Below are 9,153 nucleotides of genomic sequence, written 5' to 3'. Positions count from 1 at the left end.
GTCACATCGATCTAGCATGTAACACATCATATCACTTTGCGGCCTCATGCACGGTATCCCCACGGGTGCCACCTTACCTGGCCCGGGACTATTTGCACCTTTTGGCTCACGTATATGATAGGTTCGCTAGCATCCACATGACAAAGAACCCGAGCCGACATGACTAGTCATGAATCCAAAGTGGCACTAACTTACAAGGACAGTCATACATGACCCAGCAACGAACGTGTCGATCATCAACGTATGAACCCAAGTCGTAACAATCTATAAGGACTTAAGGAACAACGCGTGACATTTCCCCGAAGGGACAGACACATGAACGAATAAGGACACATGTCGGCCAGCCTAAGTGTTCCAGAGCAGTAGCAAGCTACCATGGCTAAGTGGAAGCACTAGGAGACATTTTCCCATAAGAGAGGCTACCAAGAATAAACAACTAGGTTGTCGGATCCCACACATACCAAGCATTTCAAAATCATACACACAATATGCTCGATATGTGCAAATACAACATGGCATCACAACAAAAACTCTACGACTCAAAGTATTTATTTAAAAGGCTCCGGGGAGCCATACATAGTGAGAATTACAATCATGGGTCACATGACCCAACATACAAATCATACAAGCAAAGGAAGCGTAAACATGTCTGCGTATAGGCATCTGAAAAAGGAAGAAGGCTTTAGAGCCTGGCTATCTACAAGACCCTGCCAAGGGTACAAGATCATAGCTGAGGTAACAAGCTAAACGTCGAAGTCCACATGGAACTACTAGCGAGACAGAAGTCTCTCTAAAAAAACATAAATTAAGCAAACGTGAGCACAAATGTACCCAGCAAGACATACATCAGAACTAGCTACATATGCATCAGTATCAACAAAAGGGCGTGGTGGAGTTTAACTCCAGCAAGCCAGATTTGAATCAGTGGCTATCCTGTACTACGACTGTTGGTTACTTGTTTGGGGTGGCGCAAACGAGTCCACATATTCACCATATCAATACACCACTATGGATCCAGTCCCGTCTCCCTACAAGAAGGCCATCCATAGCACTCACGCTTATCTTGCGCATTTTAGAGTATCCACTTTCACTTGTCTATGAACTGCATAAGCAACCGAGTAGTCCTTTATTGTGGACGTGGCTATTCGAATAGTTTTGTTACCCTGTAGGGGTGTACTTCTTCACACATGTTTCCACCACTTAGCGTCTCCACACATTTGCTCGGTAGACTTCAAGCGAAAGACGACGTGGGTGTAGACCACGACTTGACTAACCACACAAGTCCCTAGTCCAGGTTTATCGCCTATTCGGGTTCCATCCACAAGGAGATCCAGCAGGGGTGTCCTCAACGGCCCCAAACGATGTCTACAGGGTTCCTGAGGCACCAAACGGGCATCTCGGTACACCGGGCCACGTACCTACTACATCATAGCCCACCCCTAGGGTCATCGTTGTGCATGGCCTCCAGTATACTACAAACACCAGAAACTACCTACAACTCCTGGACAGACGACGGGGGGTTAATAAGTTGAGCGAGGTCATATTTCAGGGCCCAATGTGTGGTAGTAGCTGATCTTGAATCACAGACACAGAACTCAGTTCCTGAGGACGGTTTCAGTGAGACAACTTGTTGGGGAACGTAGTAATTTCAAAAAAAATCTTACGCACACGGAAGATCATGGTGATGCACAGCAACAAGAGGGGAGAGTATCGTCTACGTACCCTCATCGACCGTAAGCGGAAGCGTTATGAGAACGCAGTTGATGTAGTCATACGTCTTCATGATCTGACCGATCCAAGTACCGAAAGCACGGCACCTCCGAGTTCAGCACACATTCAGCTCGATGACGTCCCACGAACTCCGATCCAGCAGAGCTTCATCGGAGAGTTCCGTCAGCACGACAGCGTGATGAAGGTGATGATGTTGCTACTGACGTAGGGCTTCGCCGAAGCACCACTATGATATGATCGAGGTGGATTGTGGTGGAGGGGGGCACCGCACATGGCTTAGAACAATCAACTTTGTGTGTTTATGGGGTGCCCCTATCCACGTATATAAAGGAGCAAGGGGAGGGGGCCGACGGCATCATAGGGTGCGCCCCAAGGGGGGAATCCTACTCCTACTAGGAGTAGATTCCTCCTTTCCTAGTCGTACTAGGAGGGGAAGGAAAGAGGAGGAGAGGAGAAGGAAAGAGGGGGCCGGCCCCCATAGCCCTAGACCAATTTGGTTTGGGCATAGGGGGGCGCACCCCACACTTCCTTGCAGCCCTCTATTTCCACTAAAGCCCACGAAGGCCCATTGACCCTCCCGGTGAATTCCCATAACTCTCTGGTACTCCAAAAAATACCCGAATCACTCGGAACCTTTCCGATGTTCGAATATAGTCATCCAGTATATCGATCTTTACGTCTCGACCATTTCGAGACTCCTCGTCATGTCCCCGGTCTCATCCGGGACTCCGGACTACCTTCGGTACATCAAAACAGATAAACTCATAATATCGATCATCACCAAACATTAAGCGTGCGGACCCTACGGGTTCGAGAACTATGTAGACATGACCGAGACTCTTCTCCAGTCAATAACCAATAGCGGAACCTGGATGCTCATATTGGATCCTACATATTCTACGAAGATCTTTATCAGTCAAAGCGCATAACAACATACGTTGTTCCCTTTGTCATCGGTGTGTTACTTGCTTGAGATTCGATCGTCGGAATCCTCATAGCTAGTTCGATCTCGTTACCGGCAAGTCTCTTTACTCGTTCCGTAATGCATCATTCCACAACTAACTCATTAATCACAATGCTTGCAAGGCTTACAGTGATGTGCATTACCGAGAGGGCCCAAAGATACCTCTCCGACAATCGGAGTGAAAAATCCTAATCTCGATCAATGCCAACTCAACAAGCAACATCGGAGACACCTGTAGAGCACCTTTATAATCACCCAGTTACGTTGTGATGTTTGGTAGCACACAAAGTGTTCCTCCGGTACTCGGGAGTTGCATAATCTCATAGTCATAGGAACATGTATAAGTCATGAAGAAAGCAGTAGCAACAAAATAAACGATCATGGTGCTAAGCTAACGGAATGGGTCAAGTCAATCACATCATTCTATAATGATGTGATCCCGTTTATCAAATGACCACTCATGTCTATGGCTAGGAAACTTAACCATCTTTGATTAAACGAGCTAGTCAAGTAGAGGCATACTAGTGACACTCTGTCTGTCTATGTGTTCACACATGTACTAAGTTTCTGGTTAATACAATTCTAGCATGAATAATAAACATTTATCATGATATAAGGATATAAATAATAACTTTATTATTGCCTCTAGGGCATATTTCCTTCAGTCTCCCACTTGCACTAGAGTCAATAATCTAGTTCACATCTTTATGTGATTAGTTCACATCTCCATGTGACTAATACCAAAAGGGTTTACTAGAGTCAATAATCTAGTTCACATCACTATGTGATTAACACCCAAAGAGTGATCATGTTTTGCTTATGAGAGAAGTTTAGTCTACGGGTCTGCAACATTCAGATCCGCATGTATTTCGCAAATTTCTATGTCTACAATGCTCTGCACGGAGCTACTCTAGCTAATTGCTCCCACTTTCAATATGTATCCAGATTGAGACTTAGAGTCATCTAGATCAATGTAAAAATCTTGCATCGACGTAACTCTTTATGATGAACTCTTTTATCACCTCCATAACCGATAAATATTTCCTTAGTGCTCTAAGGATAATTTTGACCGCTGTCTAGTGATCTACTCCTAGATCACTATTGTACTCCCTTACCAGAATCATGCTAAGGTATACAATAGGACTAGTAAATAGCATAGCGTACTTTATAGAACCTATGACTGAGGCATAGGGAATGACTTTTCATTCTCTTTCTATTTTTCTGCTGTGGTCGGGTTTTGAGTCTTTACTCAACTTCACACCTTGCAACACAGGCAAGAACTCCTTCTTTGACTGTTCCATTTTGAACTACTTCAAAATCTTTGTAAAGGTATTTACTCATTGAAAAAACTTATCAAGCATCTTGATCTATCTCTATAGATCTTGACGCTCAATGTGTAAGCAACTTCATCGAGGTCTTTCTTTGAAAAACTCCTCTCAAATACTCCCTTATGCTTTCCACAAAATTCTACATTCTTTCCGATCAACAATATGTCATTCGCATATACTTATCAGAAATGTTGTAGTGCTCTTACTCACTTTCTTGTAAATACAGGCTTCACCGCAAGTCTGTATGAAACCATATGCTTTGATCACTTTATCAAAGCATATATTCCAACTCCGAGATGCTTGCACCAGTCCATAGATGGACCGTTGGATCTTGGTCACTTTGTTAGCACCTTTAGGATCGACAAAACCTTCCAGTTGCATCATATACAACTCTTCTTTAAGAAATCCATTAAGGAATGCTGTTTTGACATCCATTTGCCAGATTTCATAAAATGCGGCAACTGCTAACATGATTTGGACAGACTTTTAAGCATCAATACGAGTGAGAAAATCTCATCGTAGTCAACACCTTGAACTTGTCGAAAACATTTTTGCGAAAATTCGAGCTTTGTAGATAGTAACACTACTATCAGTGTCCGTTTTCCTCTTGAAGATCCATTTATTTTCTATGGCTTGCCAATCATTGGGCAAGTCAATAAAAGTCCATACTTTGTTCTTTATACATGGATCCCATCTCAGATTTCATGGCCTTAAGCCATTTCGCGGAAACTGGGCTCATCATCGCTTCCTCATAGTTCGTAGGTTCGTCATGGTTTAGTAACATGACTTCTAGAAAGGATTACCGTACCACTCTGGTGTGGACCATACTCTGGTTGTCCTACGAGGTTCGGTAGTAACTCGATCTGAAGTTTCATGATCATCATCATTTAGCTTCCTCACTAATTGGCGTAGGAATCACAAGAACTGATTTCTGTGATGAGCTACTTTCCAATTCGGGAGAAGGTACAATTACCTCATCAAGGTCTACATTCCTCCCAGTCACTTCTTTCGAGATAAAATTCTTCTCTAGAAAGGATCCACTCTTAGCAATGAATGTCTGGCCTTCGGATCTGTGATAGAAGGTGTACCCAACTGCCTCCTTTGGGTGTCCTATGAAGACACATTTCTCTGATTTGGATTTGAGCTTATGAGGATGTAACTTTTTCACAGAAGCATCGCAACCCCAGACTTTAAGAAATGACAACTTTGGTTTCTTGCCAAACCACAGTTCATATGGTGTCTTCTCAACGGTTTTAGATGGTGCCCTTTTTAACGTGAATGCAGCTGTCTCTAATGCATAACCCCAAAATGATAGTGGTAAATAGGTAAGAGATATCATAGATTGTACCATATCTAATAAAGTACAGTTACGATGTCCAGACACACCATTACACTGTGGTGTTCCAGGTGGCGTGAGTTGTGAAACTATTTCACATTGTTCCAAATGAAGACCAAACTCATAACTCAAATATTCGCCTCCGCGATCAGATCGTAGGAACTTTATTTTCTTGTTACGATGATTTTCCACTTCACTCTGAAATTCTATGAACTTTTCAAATGTTTCAGACTTATGTTTCATTAAGTAGATATACCCATATCGCTCAACTCATCTGTGAAGGTCAGAAAATAACGATACCCGCCGTGAGCCTCAACACTTTTCGGATCGCATACATCAGTATGTATTATTTCCTATAAATCAGCTGCTTGCTCCATTGTTCTGGAGAACGGAGTCTTAGTCATCTTGCATATGAGGCATGGTTCGCAAGCATCAACTGATTCATAATCAAGTGATTCCAAAAGACCATCAGCATGGAATTTCTTCATGCGCTTTACACCAATATGACCTAAACGGCAGTGCCACAAATAAGTTGCACTATTATTATTAACTTTGCATCTTTTGGCTTCAATATTATGAATATGTGTATCACTACGATCGAGATTCAATAAACCATTCACCTTGGGTGTATGACCATTGAAGGTTTTATTCATGTAAACAGAACAACAATTATTCTCTGACTTTAAATGAATGACCGTATTGCAATAAACAGGATGAAATCATATTCATGCTTAACACAAACACCAAATAACATTTATTTAGGTTCAACACTAATCTAGAAAGTATAGGGAGTGTGCGATGATGATCATATCAATCTTGGAACCACTTCCAACACACATCATCACTTCACCCTTAACTAGTCTCTGTTCATTCTGCAACTCCTGTTTCGAGTTACTAATGTTTAGCAACTGAACTAGTATCAAATACTAAGGGGTTGCTATAAACAGTAGTAAAGTACACATCAATAACATGTATATCAAATATACCATTGTTCACTTTGCCATCCTTCTTATCCACCAAATACTTGAGGCAGTTCTGCTTCCAGTGAACAATCCCTTTGCAGTAGAAGCACTTAGTCTCAGGCTTAGGTCTAGACTTGGGCTTGTTCACTTGAGCAGCAACTTGCTTTCCTTTCTTCTTGAAGTTCCCCTTCTTCCCTTTGCCATTTTCTTGAAACTAGTGGTCTTGTCTACCATCAACACTTGATGCTTTTCTTGATTTCTACCTTCGTCGATTTCAACATCACAAAGAGCTTGGGAATCATTTCCATTATCCCTTGCATATTATAGTTCATCACGAAGTTCTAGTAACTTGGTGATAGTGACTAGAGAACTCTGTAAATCACTATCTTATCAGGAAGATTAACTCCCACATGATTCAAGTGATTGTAGTACTCAGACATTATGAGCACATGCCCACTAGCTGAGCTATTCTCCTCCATCTTCTAGGCAAAGTTCTTGTCAGAGGTCTCATACCTCTCGACATGGGCATGAGTATTAAATACCAATTTCAACTCTTAGAACATCTCATATGTTCCTTGGCGTTCAAAACATTTTTGAAGTCCCGGTTCTAAGCCATAAAGCATGGTGCACTAAACTATCAAGTAGTCATCATATTGAACTTTGCCAAAGGTTTAAAACGTTTGCATCTGCTCCTTCAATAGGTCTGTCACCTAGCGGTGCATCAAGGACATAATTCTTCTTTGCAGCAACGAGGATAATCATCAGATCACGGATCCAATCCGCATCATTGCGACTATCATCTTTCAATATAGTTTTCTCTAGGAACATATCATAAATAAAAGGGGGAAGATATACGCGAGCAATTGATCTACAACATTGATATGCAAACGCTATGAGGACTAGGTTCATGATAAATTAAAGTTCAATTAATCATATTACTTAAGAACTCCCACTTAGATAGACATCCCTGTAGTCATCTAAAGGATCACGTGATCCAAATCAACTAAACCATGTCCGATCATCACGTGAGATGGAGTACTTTTCAATGGTGAACATCACTATGTTGATCATATCTACTATATGATTCACGCTCGAACTTTCGGTCATGAGTGTTCCGAGGCCATATCTGCATATGCTAGGCTCGTGAAGTTTAACCCGAGTATTTCTGCGTGTGCAAAAACTGACTTGCACCCATTGTATGTGAACGTAGAGCTTGTCACACCCGACTATCACATGGTGTCTCGGCACGACGAACTTTGGCAATGGTGCATACTGAGGGAGAACACTTGTACCTTGAAATTTAGTGAGGGATCATCTTATAATGCTACCGCTGAACTAAGCAAAATAAGATGCATAAAGAATAAACATCACATGCAATCAAAATATGCGACATGATATGGCCATGATCATCTTGTGCCTTTGATCTCCATCTCCATAGTACCGTCATGATCTCTATCATCACCTGCATCACAACATGATCTCCATCATCTTGTTCTCTATCAACGTGTCATCATATGGTCGTCTCGCGAACTATTGCTCTTGCAACTATTTGGCGCTTGCATCTTATGCAATAAAGAGACAACCATAAGGCTCCTGCCAGTTGCCGATAGCTTTAACAAAAAATGATCATCTCATACAACAATTTATATCTCATCACGTCTTGACCATATCACATCACAACATGCCATGCAAAAACAAGTTAGACTTCCTCTACTTTGTTGTTGCAAGTTTTATGTGGCTACTACGGGCTGAGCAAGAACAGTTCTTACCTACGCATCAAAAACCACAACACGGTATAGTGATTGCTTTTTGATCTTCAGAAAGAACCCTGTTCATTGAATCCGATTCAACTAAAGCTGGAGAAACAAACACCCACTAGCCACCTGTGTGCGAAGCACGTCGGTAGAACCAGTCTCGCGTAAGCGTACGCGTAATGTCGGTCTGAGCTGCTTCATCCAACAATACCGCTAAATCAAGAATCAACTAGTGAAGGCAACAAATATGTATATACCCACACCCACAAGTCCTTTGTGTTCTATCCGTGCATATAACATCTATGCATAGACCTGGCTCGGATGCCACTGTTGGGGAACATAGTAATTTCAAAAAAATCCTACACACACGCAAGATCATGGTGATCCACAACAACGAGAAGGGAGAGTATCGTCTACGTACCCTCGTAGACAATAAGCGGAAGCGTTATGAGAACACAGTTGATGTAGTCATACGTCTTCACGATCCGACCGATCTAAGTACCGAACGCGCGGCACCTCCGAGTTCAGCACACGTTCAACTCGATGACGTCCCATGAACTCCAATCTAGCAGAGCTTCACGGGAGAGTTCCATCAACACGATGTTGTGATGACAGTGATGATGTTGCTACTGACGCAAGGCTTTGCCTAAGCACCGCTACATTATGATCGAGGTGGATTATGGTGGAGGGGGCACCGCACACGGCTTCGAACAGTCAACTTGTGTGTCTATGGGGTGCCCCTGGCAGCGTATATAAACGAGCAAGGGGAGGGGACCGGCGGCCTCATAGGGTGCGCCCCAAGGGGGATTCCTACTCCTACTACGAGTAGGTTCCCCCTTTCCTAGTCCAACTATAGGAGGGGAAGGAAAGAGGAGGAGGGGAGAAGGAAAGAGGGGGCCATCCCCAAAGCCCTAAATTAATTCGGTTTGGGCCTAGGGGGGCCACCCCACACTTCCTTGCTGCCCTCTATTTCCAATAAAGCCTGCGAAGGCCCATTGACCCTCCCGGTGAATTCCCGTAACTCTCTGGTACTCCGAAAAATACCTGAATCACTCAGAACCTTGTCGATGTCCGAATA

The sequence above is a fragment of the Triticum dicoccoides genome, chromosome 3A (assembly GCF_002162155.2).
Source record: "Triticum dicoccoides isolate Atlit2015 ecotype Zavitan chromosome 3A, WEW_v2.0, whole genome shotgun sequence".
NCBI lineage: Eukaryota > Viridiplantae > Streptophyta > Magnoliopsida > Poales > Poaceae > Triticum > Triticum dicoccoides.
This window is presented reverse-complemented; position numbering follows the sequence as displayed.